Source organism: Periplaneta americana, chromosome 11, assembly GCF_040183065.1.
Source record: "Periplaneta americana isolate PAMFEO1 chromosome 11, P.americana_PAMFEO1_priV1, whole genome shotgun sequence".
Classification (NCBI taxonomy): domain Eukaryota; kingdom Metazoa; phylum Arthropoda; class Insecta; order Blattodea; family Blattidae; genus Periplaneta; species Periplaneta americana.
In genome coordinates, this window is record NC_091127.1 from 135,419,195 (window position 1) to 135,443,274 (window position 24,080).

General features: G+C 35.9%; 1 protein-coding gene across 1 annotated transcript in view; it reads left to right on the forward strand.

Moving 5' to 3' along the window:
* The window catches only part of LOC138709374 (leucine-rich repeat-containing protein 24-like), a 651,569-nt gene that overhangs the window by 90,095 nt on the left and 537,394 nt on the right, over positions 1-24,080 (forward strand). The gene's annotated exons all lie outside the window — the stretch shown is intronic.

Below are 24,080 nucleotides of genomic sequence, written 5' to 3' on the forward strand. Positions count from 1 at the left end.
ATGCCGAAAAGATGAAGTATATGATTGTCTCTCGTGATGAGAATATTGTACGAAATGGAAATATAAAAATTGGAAATTTATTCTTTGAAGAGATGGAAAAATTCAAATACCTGGGAGCAACATTAACAAATATAAATGATACTCGGGAGGAAATTAAAAGCAGAATAAATATGGGAAATGCCTGTTATTATTCGGTTGAGAAGCTTTCATCATCTAGTCTGTTGTCAAAAAATCTGAAAATTAGAATTTATAAAACAGTTATATTACCGGTTCTTTATGGTTGTGAAACTTGAACTCTCACTTTGAGAGAGGAACAGAGATTAAGGGTGTTTGAGAATAAGTTGCTTAGGAAAATATTTGGGGCTAAGAGGGATGAATTTACAGGAGAATGGAGAAAGTTACACAACACAGAACTACACGCATTATACTCTTCACCTGACGTAATTAGGAACATTAAATCCAGACGTTTGAGATGGGCAGGGGATGTAGCACGTATGGGCGAATCCAGAAATGCATATAGAGTGTTAGTTGGGAGGCCGGAAGAAAAAAGACGTTTGGGGAGGCTGAGACGTAGATGGGAAGATAATATTAAAATGGATTTGAGGGAGGTGGGATATGATGGTAGAGACTGGATTAATCTTGCACAGGATAGGGACCTATGGCTGGCTTATGTGAGGGCGACAATGAACCTCCGGGTTCCTTAAAAGCCAGTAAGTAAGACATATTGAGAACTGTGAACCATAATTAGTGTAAGTTCATTGAACTTTATCTTAATTTGTGTTTTTTGACATTAATCCTAAGTTTTAAATTTCATAGCGATAGTTTTATTCATATCTCCATAGAAAAGTGGAGACTCGGGAAAACGCGTAACCAAGGCCAAAAAGCGTAAAAGTCAGTCAATTTTTCGAGTGATCAGTTACTTATGAAATACCCCGTTATTAAGAAATATATGTCATAATGCGATATTAAAACACGAATGATCGGCGAAGAAAGCCGATACTAGTAGTTTCGATTATTTGTTATTGTTGCCTTCATAGTCACATCACAGATATTCAGCATATTTTGGCTCTTTCAAATATCTACTAGAAGTCGCATGCTGTCTTCTTGGAATCGATGCCACGAAACCACGGCGTGGGGCTGTTGCTTTTAGCGATCCAGGTAAAAACGCTTTTAGTGGATCTGTGTGAGGGATTACGCCGAGAGCACTCTGCCAGCGTCTTGCGTTGCGAATCCATAATGTTGCGCCGTTGACAACCTTGTTATTAAATAATAGAGCCCGCTGCCTCCAATGCGATTTAATTACAAGCTCACAGGGTTCATTTAGGCCATTCTTGGGATATATATCAAAAGACCTTATGTCTTTACTCTTCAGAAATATTAAAAATCCATGGTATTGGTATTGGAGTGCAGACTATAATCACTTTATTATTATTATTATTTTTTGTGAAACCTCGTATTTAGTAGGTTATTTTACGACGCTTGATGAACATCTTAGGTTATGTAGGGTCTGAATGAGATGAAGGTGATAATGCCGGTGAAATGGGTCCAGGGTCCAGCACCGAAAGTTACCCAGCATTTTCTCATATTGGGTTGAGGGAAAACCCCAGAAAAAACCTCAACCAGGTAACTTGCCCCGACCGGGAATCGAACCAAACCTCGTATGAAATCGGATTAGTTATAATTGTGATAATGATAATTCATGATAACAAAAACAATAATTATTGCTGTTTTATTATTATTATTATTATTATTATTATTATTATTATTATTATTAGTGTTTTTCTTTCTTTCTTTTAAGATTCAAACAGTGCATAGTTATAGCACGAATGGCCGTACAGACTCGTGCGAAGGATCTTGTATATTTGTGTTTGTATTTATTATGTATAAATTCATTCATTCATTCATTCATTCATTCATTCATTCATTCATTCATTCATTCATTCATTCATTCATTCATTCATTCATTCATTCACTTCTGTGACAGATTTGAGTTTCGCAAGCGTGTATGGAAAGTTCTTTCAGATTCTCTAATATATCGGAAACACTTTCAGTTTATTTCCCGATAATAGTTTTGCTCGAAACAAGAAATTCTGTTGGATGTAGGTTTGGTAATTTACGTGTAAAATTATTTCTTACGTGGTGAGTAAAAATACACATAAAAGGCACGAATTACGTCATTATTTCAAAATTTGCACTACTTTTAAAAGTTATTTTAAGTACAATAATAGTTATTTACGATATGAGTATCGTAACACTTCATATTACAATGCGAGATTGGAAAGTTGTCAAACGAGACCGCAGGCCGAGTTTGATAACCAGTCGAGTACTGTAATATGAAGTTACGGTAAGTATATCGTACAATGTTTTATCCACTTTGATAAAAAATTAATTTTTTAATAAAAGTAATTGTATTATTTTTATTAGTTTCGAGCATGTCAAAAGTGGAGAGGCGATTGCATTGGACTATTTAGTTTCTTCCTGCGAGAGACGATTTGTTTATATTTGCTTTATAAGTTTTGAACATAACAAGTGGTCAGCGCGTCTAGCCGCGAAACCAGGCGGCTCGGGTTCGAATCCCGGTCGGAGCAAGTTATCTGGTTGAGTTTTTTTCCGGGGTTTTCCCTCAACCCAATACGAGAAAATGCTCGGTAACTTTCGGTGTTGGACCCCGGACTCATTTCACCGGCATTATCACCTTCATATAATTCAGACGCTAAATAACCTAGATGTTGATACAGCGTCGTAAAATAACCAAATAATATAAATAAATAAAACATAACAAGTTTTTGAATAACAGCAATATTCGGAGAAATAAACAAACATTGTTAAAATGAGTTCAAACGAGAATTCAGATATTGAAAATGCTGCAAAATCTGCAATTGAATGTTTAGTACCATCGAAATCCCGCTAAGATATGAAGCGGAATATAAAAAATTTGAAGACTGATTTTCTAAGAAAAATGTAGAAAGTAAATTACACTCGTCCTCATTACAGTCATCCCTGATGTAGAGAGAAGTGACTTCAGTCTTATGTTTATCATCTCCGAGAACAACATCATCAGGCAATTCATAAGACAGAAGACCAAAAGTTAGTTAATATTTGTAGGCCGTAGATTGACGCTCTTTATAAAAGATTACTGCGTTGAATTTGAGATTCTCGAGTTCAGATTCGTCTGAGAACAGTAGATTTTAATGGGCGATAAAATCTTTAGGATGTTTTTCTTCGGGAGGAAAATAAAACTATAGATTCTTCATAGAGGGCTCCAGGCAAAATTTGATGTCACTTCTCACACTCATTGCATTACTGAACGAGACGAAATTCAGGTTTTATTTCTTTATGTCCTCTTCATCTTACTCGTGTTTCTATATTTTTCCTTCATGCTTTCATTTTCGCTCCTGTTGCGGATCGTTCTTACCATCTATTTCTCCTCTGTCCTATAGATTTGTACTTTCATGATTTTCTGACGTCTCTCGAGTCCATATGATCCATAAGGCTTACTCGGTACATATGACGTTGATGTGACTGGCTCGTTTTTGAATGTTTATATAAGTACGCCTTCTCACATAGAGGAATTAGCTGTCGGTCTGGGTATCGCTGGCTGTCGGAGACTTGGAATCCTTTGCCAGCTTATTATAATCTAGGTCACTCAGCCCGTCACATTCTGACAGATAGTACACTCGCTTCTTCGGCCAGATAAAGTTTGAATTTACAACACAAAAACAGTTACTTGTCTGTTCTCTGCAGCCCGCATTATCATCTCAGCACAAGTTTTGTGTTGGATATGAACGCTTCCATTTTATATGTACAGGGCGTCTAAGAAATAAACTTACACTTCCATTAGAAACATACGCCGTTGTATTACTTAAATTAAATTAATTGTATCTTGAAGATTATAAAACATTACATTAGTTCAATTTCTCTCGTACCATAGCAACCATATACAGGGTGAACCATAAGTAATGTCATTAATTTCAAGAGTTTGTTCTTTGAGATATTTCAAGCAAAAAAGTTTAATACAATTTTGCTCGTTTTTTCTTTCTTTTGGAGAAAAAATTATGTAATATGAAATATTTCATAGCTTATTTTTTGAAAGCTTTTGAATTAATTACAAATATGTTCAGTCAGTTTAAAAGATTAGTGTATTATGATAATAAATGATTGAAAGCATTTTAGTTTTGTCCTTTAAGGGGAGGCAGAGGTGAAATTTTCGAACAAAAAAAAAAAAAAAAAAAAAAAATGAAATTTTGGTTTTTTCCATTTTTATTATCTTTATTTTGATAATCCGATGTTAGTTTTTGATTTTGTGCCCTTAAAAGTATGAAATTAAAACCACGATAACTGTATTACTATATTATTCCCATAATAAACTTATCATTATTTATATACCTTCTCTGAACATATAAATAAAAAGAAATATTGAAAATTTCTTACAATATGGTGCATGGAGCATTTTATATCAAACGATATAAAGTTTTATAAAATTATTAATATTTACAGAACTATTGTACTTAGAAAGGTGAAACTTGGTATGTCCATTACTAATAACATACTTAGTATCCATGATGAATTTCAAACAAATCGGATAAATTTTGTGGATTTTGAAATATTCACCTCTGCCTCCCCTTAAATGTACAGAAATTTGATCTGAACAAATGTAAGTTATCGTTCTGCAAGGGAATTTTAAAACGAAGTGCACTGTGACAACGCTTTGAAGGTTATTACCTGGAGAAATGCAGCTCGCGTATGCAAGGAATGGGTGAGACAACAAGAAATGTACACATAACACAATTGCTTTTAAAGATAGCTCGGGAAGTTTGATTTCTTGTATGTGAGTTTACCTATTACTACTTTAAAATTTAAAATGAGAGGGAATTATTTATAATTGACTGAAGAAAATGCTCGTAGTATGTCAAATGGAGATTTTTGTTAAATAATGAATTAGATTTCTATGATGTGAAATAAGCTTTTCTTATTGGCTGTGTTCACAGAATATTTAATTGCAATTAAACCGAGGATTTTAAAACTAATGTTTTTAATTTTGTTCGTTACTTTAACGTGAAATAAGCATCGTATTTTTATTTTTTACTGTAGAGTTTTTAATGTTTTACAATTTTGTTTTTATAACTTGAAAGACGCATAATTATTATTTACGATCTCTAGAATATTCAATTGAAATGGAAATGTAGAAATATTTCTTAATCTTTTCCATTTATTTTGAAATAAGCGTCTCTTATTGTCTGTGTTCTCTAAACATTTAATTAAATTTAGGTTGTAGAGCTTATTTTAAATTTCCCAAGATTTTGTTTAACGTGAAATGAGCATTGTTCATTCTCCGTTCTCTAACATACTTTAAACACAAACATTAAACTGTATATTATCTATATTTTTTCTTACGGGTTTAAAAACAGTGTGCATGGCAATGACCTTCAGCAGCGTTGCACGATCTCATAATTCATGTATTTCAAAATGTACACTTAGCGGCAAAAAGAATAGGCCGGCAGACAATTTCTAAGTTCCAGAGGCATAACATTGCGCATGCTCGTCTCGTCAAAGCCGTAGTTCACTAGGTGACACATAATTAAACCATTTAAATTTGCCGTATTTTATTAAGAGTCTAAAATATGTAATAAAATCGAATGGCGGGTTGATTCTAGATACATCAGGGCCCTTGAAGAGTGAAATAATAATAAAATTGACAAATACAAAATCAACCGGAGCGAATATGAACAGGAAAACCACGTTTTATGCCGAAACGATATTAACAGTCGCAGTAGCGTAAGTCGTTACGGCATTAGTCTATTGAACGAGTTGGTAGTAGTAGCTCAAGGTTCGAATCTCCCCCAATTTTCTTTTTTTTTATTACAAATTTGCCATCATATGTGTCTCACAAAGCTATAATTATGAGGCGATATCTCTTAGAATATGCCCAAACTCTAATAAATAATATACCTCCCTCTCTCTTTCAAGCAATACTGCTATCTGTTAATACAACGTTCTGTCTCGTCATTACGCTTGAAGATGGCACAGAAACAATAACTCATTGCACTGGTCCGCATAGATTATTCTGCGTATGCTAATCTCCGACAGGACTTCGATTGGAGAAATGTCATTTTCTCCGACCAGGTAATTGTCTCCAGTAGCATTCTGCGTATGCTACTCTCCGACAGGACTTCGATTGGAGAAATGTCATTTTCTCCGACGAGGAAATTGTCTCCATTAGCAACGATAGTACTGCCCTAGTTTATTGTATGAATGGCCACCGATACGATGAACGCTTCGTGAGACGAATTAACAAGTCGGGTTGCGTGAGGGTTGCGTGTTGGGGGTGGATGTCATACGATGGGGCAGGACTTCCGGAACGCACCCACGGGCGGTTTACGGCAGAAGTCTAAGAACACATTTTGGCAAATGTAATGATCCCTTCCGCCCGAAAACGATATCCAGAAGGAACACTTTTCTTCCAGCAGGATAATCATCCAATACACACCGCCAATCGGATTCAAAGATGGTTTACGAGGAGGCGTGATGTCAACCCAGTCGACTGGCCTCCTAATTCACCAGATATGAATCCGATTCAAAATTTGTGGGCTGCGGTCAAAAGGATCCTACAAGCATCCGTTCGGACATCTGAGGAATTGTGGGACAGAGATGCGTGGGAGGAGATGGTCAAGAATTTAGACCTGTTCCATAATCTTGTGGACTCCATGCCGCGCAGAATGAGGGCAGTTGTTGACGCAGGTGGTTTGTGGACGAGATACTAATCCCCACCACAGGCCTTATTTTGTTAATATACTAAAAAATTGTTTGTTTTTGTTAATTTAATTATTTATTTGTGTTTGATATGCGTCCGGTTTTTTAGGATGTGAAAAAAGTATTTTTGTTTATACAGGCCAGGTCTCATCTATTAATAGCCCACAGGTGATTGACAATAATATTTTTACAAGGCAGGCATAACGAAGTTTGTTAACAAATGCCATTTCACATTTAAACTAATAAATTAAGTAAAAGTTAAAATAAAAAAAAAATAATTTTACCGTACCGGGAGGCAAACTCATAACCTCTGGTACGGATGTCAGACTTCTTACCACTGGGCCACACACTGCTTGTAAGGTTTACTACATTATAGACGGACGACTTTCAATGAAGAGACACCACAGCAATGCCTTGTAGTGGGTTACGTTTACACGAGTGAACCGCGCGATAGAACTTAGCATTTCTATCGACCAAGAGTCGGCCCATTCTTTTTGCCGCGAAGTGTACGTTTTTCTCAAAAACTATTCAAAGCATAGTAAAATGGTATTTGACTTTTAGGTTGCTCTTTACTGAAGGAATCATCCACCAGAATTAACGACATTACTTAGGGTTCACTCTGTAAACTTCCATTGAAAATAAGATAAATATGGAGATACTCTTACGGTTCTGCTGTAATCTGTAAGACGAAATAAAATGTATTGTACTCGCCAAACTTAGACGATCCCAGCTGAGAGGAAAGAAGTCAAAGAAGTCACATCAACATGCTCTCGATGTTTATGTTATGCAGTTGGCCGCGTCCGATAACTGAATTGCTTTATAACAGCGTTGCCAAACATAGACGGCCTCAGCCCGGGTAGAGAGGTCAGCTTATCTTGCCTCAAGAGACAACTACTAACTTCTCTGTTAAAAAACATCGTACTTGCCTCAGCCCAGCGGCTGGGCTAATTCAGAGTCATAATGTGACAACGCTACATAACTAACCGGCATGCACCGTATGATTTATTATGTTTTGGGTAAGGCACGAGTCCGCAGAGTGGTGTGAGTGAGGTCGTGTAAGCTTGGCGAGAGCAATACTTAGTAATGTTTAAATTACAGTGAAACTTGTGTAATTCGAACGTTTTTAATTCGAATTATTCTTTATTTCGAAGTTTTCCTTTGTCCCCTTGAATTTCCTATGGAAACAGTGCATAAATATCGTCTTTTATTCGAACATAATTTTGTTTAATTCGAAGAAAAAAAATCCAGAATGGACATGAGTTTTACAGTAAAATATGGCAAAGGCGGAACGAGCCAGTACTGTAACAAATTGACCTGACGATAGGGGTTGGAGGCTGGAACCGGGAATGCATTGTATCTCCTTTTCGGAGAAAGTGGTCCCAGTGCGGTTTGACATCCCTTGGAGCGTCATTCACCTCGAAAGTACAGTTACCGTACTCAGTTAAAACGGTCACTGTGCATTGCTTTTCACAAACACCGAAACCCCGATCTTTCACTTCCGAGAGCTAAGAAGATTCATTGAGGGACACCAAAATGTGCATGGTTCTCTGTTTGATGCATTAAATAAACTGGAGGACTTTACAGTAACCCAGCAAATCAATAAAAAGAAGCAGACTAAAATCACATCCTACTTAACAAAGGCCTAGTAAGATATGTTTTTTTAACTACTATATGTGTTGTGCATAAATGTTTACTAATTGCTGTACCGTACTGCATTTATGTAATAGGCCTATCATTATACAGCACTATATTTTCTTGTATTATAATACCCTGTTGTCTTGAAATGTTATAGTAATACATAGTACATACAGTACACCTGTAGTTTGCCTTCTGCAGTACCATTTTTTTAATTCGAATTTTTCCATAATTCGAATTTTTTCTTATGCCCTTCAGATTCGAATTACACAAATTTCACTGTATATTTCTGTCGGGCTTCATTACGGATAAATTCGTTATAATGTAACAATCTCCGAAACTATTGTCGGTTGTTGCTCTCAGAGCTTGAGGTAGGCCTACCATAGAAATTATCCTAATGCGAACACATTTCATCCGATGACACTAAAACCTCGTTTGTTTGCTGGATATCGACCGCTTCCAGGTCACTAGGTAATAATTATATGTTCCATGTCAAACTGTTGGTGATGGATTATTTTCCAACATTTGGATTTGATGTGCATTATTTTTGTGTTTTACATTTACAGAAGCAATAATTTATATGGTCAGTAGCCTATTAGATTCCATATCAGCACATTTAACGTTTGTTGTCGGAGTGGGCGAAATCTCTTGAAAAAATAACGCGATAATGGGAGTTTAACTGAACTGTGTATCTGTCATTTGTTATAGATCGTAAAACAGCCAGAGATTCGAAATATGCTGCAAAGGTTTAGATAATAAATAAATTATAACATGTATCAGCAACACGCTGTTTCCAAAATAACTATGAGCAACGTTGCTAGACAGCAATTGAAAGTGGCACAGAATATTGTCATTGTGAAGAGAGGAAAAGGAGACAAGGGGAAAGATCTCCGTAATTTTCAGAACTTGTAAGACACAAATTTGTGTAGCTTAAATGGAAATATATATATATATATATATATATATATATATATATATATATATTAATGATAAATATATTCATACTTTGGATATCGACAAATTTAATCTTTAGTAATATTCCAAATTGGTTTAATTTTATTATCTGAAATTTTTATTTTTTTATTCAGCTGTATCCTTTTCGTCACTTTTTTTTAAATAAAATTTTCTACTAGTTTTTATAGTAATTATGATTATGAGGATCATTACTGTTTATACTCATTCATAGTGTTCTGCCCAAGCGCAGATCTTTCACTGCAAACCCAGCTTTCTCCAATCTTTCCTATTTTCTGCCCTCCTTCTCCGTATATGAGCCATATAACTTAATATCATCTATCATCTGATATCTTCTTCTACTTCTCTCCATTGCATCGTTCAGAAGGCAGTTTCTTCTCAGCCAGTGACCCAGCCAATTCCTTTTTCTCTTTCTGATCAGTTTCAGCATCATTCTTTCATGTAAGGGGTTGTTGGACAATAACTTCATTTAGGTCAAAATTACATAAACGAGTATTCTGTTAGTCACCCCTGCCTAGTCGATCTATTTTGATCCGATTTGAACAACAGTTCCGGCTTGTTGGTCGAACTGGTATACGCCCGTACTGGGATAGGACTTTGGAACATATAATGACTTATGTAAAGCCTCTTTCGCTTTGTCAATTTGTAATAATCTTATGGGCGAATTTTAGTTGTAATTCTTCTTTTAACATCCATTTAGATTCTAGCCCATTGAAATGGTCAAGGGATAACAAGAGGAACATCTGCTACGAAGTCGTGATTGGTATGGGATCTTACTCCCGCTTAGACTGATTGTCTGGTTGAGTTTTTTCCGAGGTTTTTCCAGACTGAGACGAATGCTACTTGAATTTCTGTAACACCCTGCATAATTGCCAACTACTCCACATAGTAGACTTTGATCAATCTTATAACTTATAACGTAAATACATAATTGCTCGTATTTTTAAATACGTTAAAATAAGCAAATCTAGCCTTTCAGATGAAGCTCCCTGTGAAGCAGATTTGAATAATTTCAAGGGAAAAATTGTTCCGGGGCCGGGTATCGATCCCGGGACCTCTGGTTGAACGTGCCAACTGAGCTACCCGGGAACTCCACCCGACACCGTCTCAACTTTTCCCTCTATATCCACATAACTCGCGTGGGCTGACGAAACGCCAGAGACCCACATGGAGTGCACACAATCTCTGTGTGACTTGAAATTGTGGTTTTCTGTTAACGTACACAGTGACGTATATATTATGCAAATCTAGCCTTTCAGGTGAAGCTCCCCGTAAAGCAGATTTGAATAATTTCAAGGGAAAAATTGTTCCGGGGCCGGGTATCGATCCCGGGACCTCTGGTTGAACGTACCAGCGCTCTGCCAACTGAGCTACCCGGGAATTCCACCCGACACCGTCTCAACTATTCCCTCTATATCCACATAACTCGCGTGGGCTGACGAAACGCCAGAGACCCACATCGAGTGCACACAATCTCTGTGTGACTTGAAATTGTGGTTTTCTGTTAACGTACACAGTGACGTATACATTATGCAAATCTAGCTTTCTGTCGTTTCGTCAGCCCACGCGAGTTTTGTGGCTATAGAGGGAAAATTTGAGACGGTGTCGGGTGGAGTTCCCGGGTAGCTCAGTTGGCAGAGCGCTGGTACGTTCAACCAGAGATCCCGGGATCGGTACCCGCCCCGGAACAATTTTTCCCTTGAAATTATTCACGTTACAATAAGTTAGTCACGGGAATATATCAAAGGTTATGGGACATAGTGCATATTTTTTATTACAAACATTGAAGTAGCTACTGTGTTAAGTAAAGGTTTTTAATTCAATCAAGATGATATTATCACGGAACACTTTCTTTTGCAGAGTCACTGAATTTGTCCCACTGGCGGACATCTCTTGTCTGCTTTAATGCTTACTGAGAGCTCTACAACACGCAATAACAACGAAGAGTGCAGTCTCAACTCCTCTTTCAAACCCTTAAATAGGTCGACGGAAAGTTAGAAACTTCAGAAACTTTGTATATTATCAGACATGAGGTACTGCGATGAAACAATTTTATCATTATTTTAAACGAAACACTTTTGAAAATATATTGTTTGTAAGTTTAATTGAAAGTTATGTGCTAATAATTCGAGAAGAAACTCCTTATAGCCGATTTTCGGTACAGCAGAGATCTATACAGGGACATCATTTTATTTTTACTTCAATTTTTGTTATACCTGAGTTTTTTAATGTACTTCACCCCCACCCTCTCTACTAGTAAACTTCCAATCCTTCTCCACACAGAGCCAAGGCCGCGTATGCAGTCAAAGTCGCCTTACGGTGATAGTAAACTGAACTGAGTAAGTATAGTACGTTCCAGAAATATGTTCGCGTTTTCCAGTGACGAAAGAGCTTTCAATATTGAATCATATTTTCGCACAGGTACTGTCGTCGGTTTGCCTACGTCGCATCCCGGTTTCCCCCACCCGCTTCTACTCGCCCCTCTGTAAAGGCTAGTGGCTGAGCTGTCTTAGATCTTCTTTTCTGAAAACATTAATTTCTGTTAGGAATTGGACGTTTACGCAATATTATACAATTGTTTAAAATAACTTAAATAAAAGGGCCTCGTTAAGTAATTAATTGTCACGTGATTTCCTCCCTTTCTACGACCCTGCGTCAAAATCACTTGGACGGAGAGTAGATAGCATGTCTGAGTAATTTTATCTTTTCGGATCGGGAAGAAGTGAAGGTTGAATTTACAGTACATAAGGTACTCTTTTATAGAGTAGGTACAGAATTATTTCAACATGAGTTACTAGTACGAAGGAAGAAACTGGTAATTGAAATTAGGTACAATAGTCTATAGTGCGATAATATGCAAAAAAGAATTGAAGTCTGTATTGAAATAAACGGCTACCATTTTCAAAAATGTGTTTAAATATCCATATTATGATTATTTTTCAATTTATCTTCATTCTCTATATTTTACGCTAAAGTACTGTAGACAGTATAATATAGGCCTACACTGCATAATGAGTACGTCCGAATGGACAGCTCAATTCGTGAGTAAAAACTCTTATTGTTAATACAATACTGTATTTTGATTAAACAAAAACCTAATTAAAATTATCAAACTCAAAATCGCCGTATTTCCTAGTTTACGTAAATGTATGAACTACTTTTCTTCCCTCCTATACCTAGTAAAGCGATTTGTTTGTATTTTATGCAGTATCATCGAACTCCAGTCGTGGAATGGGGTAGCAAACGGTGTTTCCGGTTCTCAACCGTTAATCCAAAGGTATAGCCAGGTTAATATTAGAAATGTTAGTAAAAATAAAATTATGTTCTTGTATAAACATATTTATATATGGGATTTATTTTCAAGTGATACCGTATTGCAGTCTAACCATTGACGAATTCACGCAGGCAAATCAGAGGTCAGTATATAAGATGACAGCTATTCATCACAATATGAAATCATATACTGTTGCCAGTTTTGTGCATATAATTAAGACTTAAATTAGGTAAATACCAATTACGATTAGTTGATACTTATTATAGTAGGCGTCTCTCATTACATCTCGGATCATATAAATAGATTTAATTCCTCAGGCATTATTTCACTGTCGATAATTACAGTATTTTAGTCTGGAAAACTTCAGAACTCCGCTTTCAGCCGCTCCAAGAAGAGATTTGTATTACAAATATCAAAATCCTACCAGTCGAGTATGATATAAACCAGTTAGAGGAATACACAATCGTTTTGTGTAATTTTGGCATAAAGGTTTCAAGTAATTTTATACTGCTGCTGAAATAATTGAAGGGTAAGGGAAAGGAAGAGCTTTGTCCACTTTTTTCAAATGAGTTATGCATTTTATGTGGAGCAGGATTCAATGTAGTTTAATTCTATGAATGAAATACTGTGATAATATCAACAGTCTAAGTGCTGTGAAAGATTGCTAGATTTGGCATACAAGGGAAGTATATTCTAGAGAGCGAGACTTTAAATTGCTCTCCTGAACAATTTACTAAAGCAGACAAACCTCGTTCTTTCCCTGTATATTTGAATTGTACAGGATGAGTCATGACGTCTACGACAATCTCGTTATGAGGATAATTTTTCGTGGAACAACCAATGTTATCTGACGAATAGTGAAGAAATAACAGATGTTAGTAACATTTACTTAATATGAAGTTATTGATTGATTTATTTCTTAAAGTACCCTTGCGGACAGGTTAAAAAAATGTTCAAAGTGTCTACTCTGAACCTGATTATACAGGGTGTCTCCAAATTAGACCGACAAACTTTCGGATCGGATAGATAACCTTATTTCAAACAGTTTTTGTTAAGGAATCCGTAGGTAGGGCGCTTCGTTTCAGTGCAAGAGGGGTTTAATGCCACCATCCAGTTTGTTTACTCCGTCAGCGTAATGTCATTCTACGACCGCATTTGTTTATTCCTTGAGCTCGGTATCATGCATTAATCCAATTTGATTACTACTGTGGTTTATGAAACCCCTGTTGACTCTGAAGAAGATCTTGCAACACGCATTGTCTGATCAATAGCTGAAATCAGGGAAATGCCTGACGTCTTTATTAGGGTACGATAAAGTATGGCACGTCGATGCAATGCTTGTCTGGAAGTCAGTGGACGTGTGTTCCAGCACTTGTAGTAGAGATGAGTAAGGAGCGGATTTCTATGTAATTAAATATTATTTTTGCGTGTGATAAAACACAATTAACAAAGTTAAAAATTCCGAACATAATGTTTCAAGTTTAAAACCCGAATTTTATTTCACATGAAAACACATATTTTCACAAAAAATATGTAAATACATATTTTCAGGAAATCTATTATAAACACATAAATCTTGGAGTTTTTTTACTTAAATAATTTTTTTACAAGAACTTTTAAACATTTTAAAACTAAATCAATTATGTCACTCAGAAGTACGTTATCTTTTTAAGAATTCTTGGTTGCTTCGAGTTTCTAAGCGCTGTGTGGTGTATCCGTGATCCTTTTTGTAATAGTATCGTCGCAAGTATTGAGAACTGCTAGGCAGCATATCAGTGTTATTATTAGCGAATAAATTAACGTGGACAAGGAGGAGAGATCTTGCAACACATAATTAGAAATGTTTATTGTTGCTGAAGATGATTTCATTCCACGCTTTGTTTGTGAAACACAACAGATAAGAGCTCGGGTATGAATTTTAATTTAAACAAATCTCTCGCCTATCGCTCATGTCCATGAAGTAAGTATGTCTTGTTGTGATTCCCTGTTATCGGGCTTGGTCAATCGATATCCTTCAAGATATACTGAAAGATGGTTATTTAAAAAACGATATGGCTTTCCTATTAGCAAATTTAAGCTTTTTATGTGACCATAAAAAAGAAACTCGAAACATCCAAAAACCTGTTGTCTGAAACAGGGAGGTGCGTGCCGTGGAAATTAAACTAGACTCGCTACCAGGTTCAGAAGCACAATTACTAAGGGACAAATTCCAGAATGTGTTTGGGAAAAACAGTGGATATAAAAAAATGTGTAAAGTTGCTCAAGTATTGGAGGATGTGCCTGTAGGTGAAATTGACGGTGTATGTGTTTGCGACATTCCTCTCTTTAAATATGCACGTCTGACGTCCTGTGATGCGGAAAGGTCGTTTTCACAATATAAGTCGTTGTTCAGACATAATCGGCATGCATTTGTGATGGAGAATTTGGAGATGACCTTTGTTGTTCACTGCAATTCTCGGCCAACTACTAGCACTCAAGTGTGGTTGGTGAGTACCTAGTAACATTTTTTTTCCAAACTAAGTAAGGTATTTTTGTCATATTTAAAACAAATATTTTTTTGTTTTTAGCAAATATTTTTTTGTTTTTAGCAAATATTTTCGTACTTTTTAGCACATAAAAATAAATATATTTAAATTTTTAGCACATAAAAATCCGCTCCCTAGTGATGAGACAGTAAAGCAATGGAGCCATACTGTTGATTTAAGACTGAAGTGAGTGTTTTCCCTTTACATTCGCTTTGTTTTGTTTGTGTTTTTCTGTATGTTTGGGTCAATAAATTGTGCCTGTAATATTAATGATTTGTTTATTTACTTCTGACGTAACTAATTACTTCAATCCCTTCCTGTATGATCGAACCATGTAACGACATAAATACCTCTTGCTCTGAAACGGAGTGTCGCAGCCCATGGGTTCCTTAACAAAAACTGTTTGAAATAAGGTTATCTATCCGATCCCAAAGTTTAGAGACACCTTGTATTCATTGCATCGTTGTAGCAGTGATTGTCGAACTGTGTCGAACAAACATTTCAGGACTGTGTCGAATTTGATCGAAAGAGCGAATCGCACAATCAGTTCCTATTTGGTGTGAACTGGGTTAGAGTACACGTCACTCTTAACATTTCCCCCCCCCCCCAAATCTAGGTGCGTTAAGTCTGGTGATCGCACTGTCCAAGCAGTAAGTCCCGCTCTCCTTACTCATTGTTCCCCGTAGATGTTGTTCAGAAGTGCTGATACAACTAGGCTGAAGTGCGGCGGAGTGCCATCATGCCGGAACCACATGTCCGTGCGCATCGCGGGTGGCACATCCTCCTCCAGCAGGGGAAGCGTGTTCCGAAGAACCTCAATGTACGTTGCTCCATTAATACGGGGCAGTAAAATGACAGGTCTGAGAAGGGGATCAACTAATCCAGCCCATATGTTTACGGTTAATCTTTGCTGGCGACAGATCTGAAATGTTCGACAGAATCCGGCAATGACTGCTACGACGGTGTAGTGAATGTAATAATGCTCATGGTAGACGGTTTGAACACCTTTTGTAACTTGTCCGCAAGGATACGTGAAGAAAAAAGAAAAATTTAATGTCATTAAACTCTGTGATTTGTTTTGAGATGTAAGCACTCATAACTTACCTGCTAGTCAACTTCGCCAGAATAAATAAATAAATAAATAAATAAATAAATAAATAAATAAATAAATGAATGAATGAATGAATGAATGAATGAATGAATAAATGAATAAATGAATAAATGAATAAATAAGTGAATGAATAAATAAATAAATAAGTCAGTGAATGAATAAATAAACAAATAAGTGAGTGAATAAATAAATAAAGAAATAAATAAGTGAGTGAATAAATAAATAAAGAAATAAATAAGTGAGTGAATAAATAAATAAATAAAGAAATAAATAAGTGAGTGAATAAATAAATAAAGAAATAAATAAGTGAGTGAATAAATAAATAAAGAAATAAATAAGTGAGTGAATAAATAAATAAAGAAATAAATAAGTGAGTGAATAAATAAATAAAGAAATAAATAAGTGAGTGAATAAATAAATAAAGAAATAAATAAGTGAGTGAATAAATAAATAAAGAAATAAATAAGTGAGTGAATAAATAAATAAAGAAATAAATAAGTGAGTGAATAAATAAATAAAGAAATAAATAAGTGAGTGAATAAATAAATAAAGAAATAAATAAGTGAGTGAATAAATAAATAAAGAAATAAATAAGTGAGTGAATAAATAAATAAAGAAATAAATAAGTGAGTGAATAAATAAATAAAGAAATAAATAAGTGAGTGAATAAATAAATAAAGAAATAAATAAGTGAGTGAATAAATAAATAAAGAAATAAATAAGTGAGTGAATAAATAAATAAAGAAATAAATAAGTGAGTGAATAAATAAATAAACAAATAAGTGAGTGAATAAATAAATAAATAAATAAATAAATAAATAAATAAGTCAGTGAATAAATAAATAAATGAGTGAGTGAATAAATAAATAGGTGAATAATTAAATAAATAAATAAGTGAATAAGTGAATCAGTAAATGAATAAATGAATAAATAAATGCTTTTCACATAGTATGTCATAGTGAGTAAATATGCACCTATATATTATTCGTATATCTCACGCCTCAAAATACAGTATTCCGAAACGATCCATTATAATGCTATAAAAATTGCATCAAATTATGGCCGCAATTTTTTCTGCACATACAGTTTAAATATTAACAGATTTATGATTGATTTCTCCATGCGTTCACGTACAAGTCCTCTTAATGGATTGGTATATTGATGTGATTAAAATTTTTCCAGGCGCTAGAGAAAGATACTGTACACAAACAGAAACATGGTATGTCAAAGCGAATTTTCATATAATGTATTATCGAAATGGATTTCAGTTTTGCAGAATCACAGTACATGCTCTGTAACTCAGTCAATGTCAAAGTAAAATCTATCCAGCGGTTATGATTATGGTAGCGACATGACTTTAATGGAGCAATTTTAGAATAAAACATAGAATGACCCTGAAGAGGCCGTTTTATTTATGATAAATTTGCCAGAATCTGTCGAAAGTTTCACTTGGTCCCTTCTGCGAGAAACAGCTTATTGATTGAACTACGACAGGCTTCTAACCGAAAATAAATTATGTTAAACATTGTTCTCCGAGTGCTGAAATTATAGTATCGTAGGACAACATGTGCATGCTACGCAGTAAGCAAATTGAATACCTACTGTGCTGACAATTACTGTCATTACGGGTCGCGTTTATCATCTGTTATCATTAGGATGCGGGGAGTTTCGCACGTTTTAAATATTTAATCAGCCGAGACGCAACGCTGTTTAACTAAGAAGAAAATTAATTTCGCGAAACACGTATTTGCTGACGTCAAACAAATCTTCTTCTCATATTCATGTCTAGAAATGAGAGACTTATGTAGTCGGCAAGACCTTATCTGTAGAGACAGTGTAACGAACTTTTTTTTAGGAGCTATAACCCTTGACAAGTCTTGTTCTAAATATAAATCTAAATAATTTATAATTTTCTAGGTCTCTCGACTTAGGAGATTTTTTGTGAGCTATTTTTCCCCTTAATTCCCTGTGTTGCTCTTCATTTCAACGAGACGTGCCGCAAATATATGTGGAGTCTCAATCGGGGCGTTGGTTCGAAGATACTTTTTTTTTTTTTACTTTATCAGGGTTTTCCACTTATGAGCAGTTGCCTGTTCTGAGGTGCCGGAGATTGGAGTACTATTCTTTCTCTTCAAGCCTTCTCTCTTTTCCATCGTTTTGCCGATTTATCCTCTTCAGGTGCTGCAGAATCTTTCGAGAGGGGACAGGAAATCAGTCTCTTGAGTTATGTCTCATTATTCATTCTCTGAACGCGTCCGTGCCATCTTAGAGCTCTTGTCTACATCTGATTACTAAAGCCTTGGTTTTTCTGAACCGACGCATGCGACGTGCGAGGTGCGAGGCCCGCCTCGCACAAATCCGGACTACACGAGAGATAGTGAGTGGTTCCTATAACTGCGAGATGCGATGCCTGCGCACCTCGGAACCATAGAAACCACTCACTATATCTCGTGTAGTCCGGATTTGTGCGAGGCGGGCCTCGCACCTCGCACGTCGCATGCGGTCGGTTCAGAAAAACCAAAGCTTTACAAGTTCCTGTACGTCAATTTCGACCCGAGTATACTCATTTTTCAGACAGTCAGACTTGTTGATCTCATACTCCATCTAAAGAAATCCATTTCAAGGTCATAGAACTTCTGCTTCTGATGACATGCTAGTGTTCAACTCTCGCATCCGTAAGTTAGGTTACTTTCAACAGTGACTCTGAAAAGCATTTATTTTGAGCAAATTACGGAACCTTAGCTTGCTGTTGAGGCTACGAATTGCTGCCTGAGCCTGTCACAGTTTGATGTTTACGTCAGTATTACACTGTCCTAACCTATCAATCACTGATTCAAGATATTTAAATGAGAGGATTCGATCCGATAGCGGGACGGGAATCCGGTGTGGCTTAGTGGATAGAGCGTCAGCACGTAGAGCTGAAAACCCGGGTTCAAATCCCGATGCCGAAGAGAATTTTTCTCCGTTCGACTCATATTTCATCATATGATGACGCAGAATTTCTGCATGGAAATATTATATGTACTTCGGTACATCGTAATGATATATGAATCTTATCATGCCTAACATCGAATTCTAAATCATTTTTCCTTCTCTCCCTACGACTACGTATTGTGTTTTAACAAAATTGATTTTCAGGCCCCATTGTGTTTATGTCTCAATTTTATCACTTGGTACTCAGAATCCTCTATATTCTTGGATATAATAACCTAAAGATAGAAAGAAGTGAATGAATTATCATTATCATCATCTGCATTACGGTATGGACCATAAGATCCGTTCCACTCCAATCAAATCAAAACTAGTCCCGCCATCAGTCCGGCTAATATTTGATTGGAGACTTTGAGTAAGATACCCTAAAGAGGTTACCAACCTCTTGTAGGGTAAGATCATGGTGGGGTTGCCAACTCAGAGCGTATGATCATTACTCCCTGTGTACTAGCCCCATCAGGAGGGTTGCCTCTTCCGCCAGTTTCGCCATGCTGAAGGTCTACTCCTCTGCCGATTCTGCCGTTGAGGTTTTCGCCGTAATCCTGGCAAGGAGCCCTTACAAGGTACTATCATCCGGAGCCAGCTGAACCAAGGTTTTTTTTTACAAGGTGTTACTCCTTCCCCTCCTCCTTTTTCATCCGGGCTTGGGACCGGCAATGGCGGAGCTTGAATGAATTATATGCCCACTAATAGGAGCTTCATATAATATCTATGCTGTTCATTACAGAGTCTTAAAACAGACTTCATATAACCTTAAAGAGAATTGATGACATCGAATTATTCTTGACGGAAAATCCGTTGACTGAAAAGATATTTGTTTGTAAAATAGAAAAATTCGTAGGACGATAAACAGTTTTTCTGAAATTTTAGCTGGGTATAGGAAAAGGGACATAGGAGTTTTATTTCACTCTGAAACCATGCTAAGAAATTTTTATTACATCTAACAATTCATCACCTTCTGTCGGGTTTAAATCCTAGGACTTCGGATACATTGGCAAGTGTGTCAATCGCTACACTACCAAAATAGCTATAATATGCATGAGTCACCGTCGTAGATCGAGGCGGTAACCCCTGGTTCTAGATAACTTCTCCGTTTCCTGTGTCCTGTGTGTTGCATATATTCAGGGCAGTCCGGAAACTTATTGATTATCCCTTGTATATCACCAGGAATTCATAAAGTAAATGGTAAATTACTTCAATGAATATAATTGGCATTACACTGGTAATCAAGACATACTCTTTCTTACACAATTAATATTCAAAATTTTGTCAGCGTGTAGTGTTTAACGTATGCGCTGATCAGAGCACGTAAGGCACGCAGGTACAAGCCACCGGTGAACACAAGGGTTGTACATTACACATTGACGAAGAAGTCGTTCAGTAAGTTTCAGGCTGACTAGACTCTTGACTTCTTATGTAAATGAAAGATGAAGTGATGCTCTTTGTTGGTTTGTGAAAATTATTTAGTTACAAAGATAAGCAGTGTCGAACGCCTGAAATTATTATTAGTTCATCTACAGATTGATATAATATTCAAATTAGTTTGTTTTTATTGACATTAAATAGTAGTAAATATATGTGAAGATGTATTGTAGAGCTTCTTCCTCACAGCATTGTATTTATGTGTCCAGAATAAAGTACAACAAAAGTGTGTGTGCTGCTAATGGCGTAGACTCGTTATATGTCAGTTACGAGTTGTGACTATAAATTGTCCAGATTATGATTATGTAACAGTTAATAACAGTAATTAGGCTAACTATAGGCCTCATTATGTAAAAGTACTTAAGTTAAAGAGAAGCTATGTTTATTATTTATTACATCCTACTATTTTATAATTAATTGCATTTGTTAGAGAAGTGCATGCTGCAAAACATGCTTTTATTTCTGGTTTTCTTGTATGAGCGTAACAAATTATCTGAAGAGCAGTTTAATTCATCTTGCAGTGATAGGTCAATAGAATTCATTTTGCTCACCCTCTCTTTTTCTCCGCTACTGCCTGCAGAATAGATTCATTGGAACCCGTGCGCGCTTGGTAGCACGTAGACTCTTAACTTCTTATATAAATGAAAGATGAGGTGATGCTCTTTGTTGGTTTGTGAAAATTATTTAGTTACAAAGACAAGCAGTGACGAACGCCTGAAATTATTAGTTCATCTACAGATTGATATAATATTCAAATTAATTTGTTTTTATTGACATTAAATAGTAGTAAATATATGTGAAGATGCATTGTAGACCTTCTTCCTCAGAGCATTGTATTTATGTTTCCAGAATAAAGTACAGACAAAAGTGTGTGCTGCTAATGGCGTAGACTCGTTATATGTCAGTTACGAGTTGTGACTATAAATTGTCCAGATTATGATTATATAACAGTTAATAACAATAATTAGGCTAACTATAGGCCTCATTATGTAAAACTGCATAAGTTAAAGATAAGCTATGTTTATTATTTATTATTCCTACTATTTTATAATTAATTACGTTTATTAGAGAAGTACATGCTGCAAAACATGCTTTTATTTGTTGTTTTCTTGTATGTGCGTAACAAATTATCTATTACTGAAGAGCAGTTTAATTCTTCTTGCAGTGGTAGGCCAATAGAATTCATTTTGCTTACCCCTTCTTTTTCACCGCTACTGCCTGCAGAATAGATTCATTGGAACCAACCCGTGCGCGCTTGGTAGCACGTCGACCCTTAGGGCCATATACATAGACATTCTTAGCGCGGGCTTCCGGTGGATGATCAGCGAACTAACGTTTTTCGTATTCATAAACCAGTGTAAGCGATATGATATGAATCCTGTACAAGTAATCAGTCGATAGCCGGGGCTAATTTAGCACGCTTGTAGCGCGGGCTAGCGAAATGTCTATGCATAGCATCCCTAAATTCTTATATAAATGAAAGTTGAAGTAATGCTCTTTGTTGGTTTGTGGAAATTATTTAGTTGCAAAGACAAGCAGTGTCGAACGCCTGAAATTATTAGTACATCTACAAATTAATATAATATTCAAATCTGTTTGTTTTTATTCACATTAAACAGTAGTAAATGTATGTGAAGATGTATTGTAGAGCTTCTTTGTTACAGCATTGTATTTATGTTTCGAGAATAAAGTAGAAACAAAAGTGTGTGCTGCTAATAGCGTAGACTCGTTATATGTCATTTACGAGCTGTGGCTATAAATTGTCCAGATTATGATTATGTAACAGTTAATAACAATAATTCAAATATCTTGGAGCAACAGTAACAAATATAAATGACACTCGGGAGGAAATTAAACGCAGAATAAATATGGAAAATGCGTGTTATTATTCGGTTGAGAAGCTCTTATCATCCAGTCTGCTGTCCAAAAATCTGAAAGTTAGAATTTAGAAAACAGTTATATTACCGGTTCTTCTGTATGGCTGTGAAACTTGGACTCTCACTCTGAGAGAGGAACATAGGTTGAGGGTGTTTGAAAATAAGGTGCTTAGGAAAATATTTGGGGCTAAGCGGGATGAAGTTACAGGATAATGGAGAAAGTTACACAACACAGAACTGCACGCATTGTATTCTTCACCTGACATAATTAGGAACTTAAAATCCAGGCGTTTGAGATGGGCAGGGCATGTAGCACGTATGGGCGAATCCAGAAATGCATATAGAGTGTTAGTTGGGAGACCGGAGGGAAAAAGACCTTTAGGGAGGCCGAGACGTAGATGGGAGGATATTAAAATGGATTTGAGGGAGGTGGGGTATGATGATAGAGACTGGATTAATCTTGCACAGGATAGGGACCAATGGCGGGCTTATGTGAGGGCGGCAATGAACCTTCGGGTTCCTTAAAAGCCATTTGTAAGTAAGTAATAACAATAATTAGGCTAACTATGGGCCTCATTATGTAAAAGTGTTTGAGTTAAAGAGAAGCTATGTTTATTATTTATTATATCCTACTATTTTATAATTAATTGCATTTATTAGAGAAGTACATGCTGCAAAACATGCTTTCATTTCTTGTTATCTTGTATGAGCGTAACTAATTATCTATTACTGAAGAGCAGTTTAATTCATCCTGCAGCAGTAGGTCAATAGAATTCATTTTGCTCACCCCTTCTTTTTCACCGCTACTGCCTGCAGAATAGATTCATTGGAACCCATGCACGCTTGGTAGCACGTAGACTCTTGACTTCTTATGTAAATGAAAGATGAAGTGATGCTCTTTGTTAGTTTGTGAAAATTATTTAGTTAGTGATGCTCTTTGTTGGTTTGTGAAAATTATTTAGTTAGTAATGCTCTTTTTGGTTTCTGAAAATTATTTAGCTACAAAGACAAGCAGTGTCGAATGCCTGAAATTATTACTTCATGTACAGATTGATATAATATTCAAATTAGTTTGTTTTTATTGATATTAAATAGTAGTAAATGTATGTGAAGATGTATTGTAGAGATTCCTTCTCACAGCATTGTATTTATGTTTCCAGAATAAAGTACAGACAAAAATGTGTGCTGCTAATGGCGTAGACTCGTTATATGTCAGTTACGAGTTGTGGCTATAAATTGTCTAGATTATAATTGTATAACAGTTAATAACAATAATTAGGCTAATTATAGGCCTCATTATGTAAAACTGCTTAAGTTAAAGAGAAGCTATGTTTATTATTCCTACTATTTTATAATTAATTGCGTTTATTAGAGAAGTACATGCTGCAAAAGATGCTTTTATTTCTTGTTTTCTTGTCTGAGCGTAACAAATTATCTATGACTGAAGAGCAGTTTAGTCCACACCTGTGGAGTAACGGTCAGTGCGTCTGGCCGCGAAACCAGGTGGCCCGGGTTCGATTCCC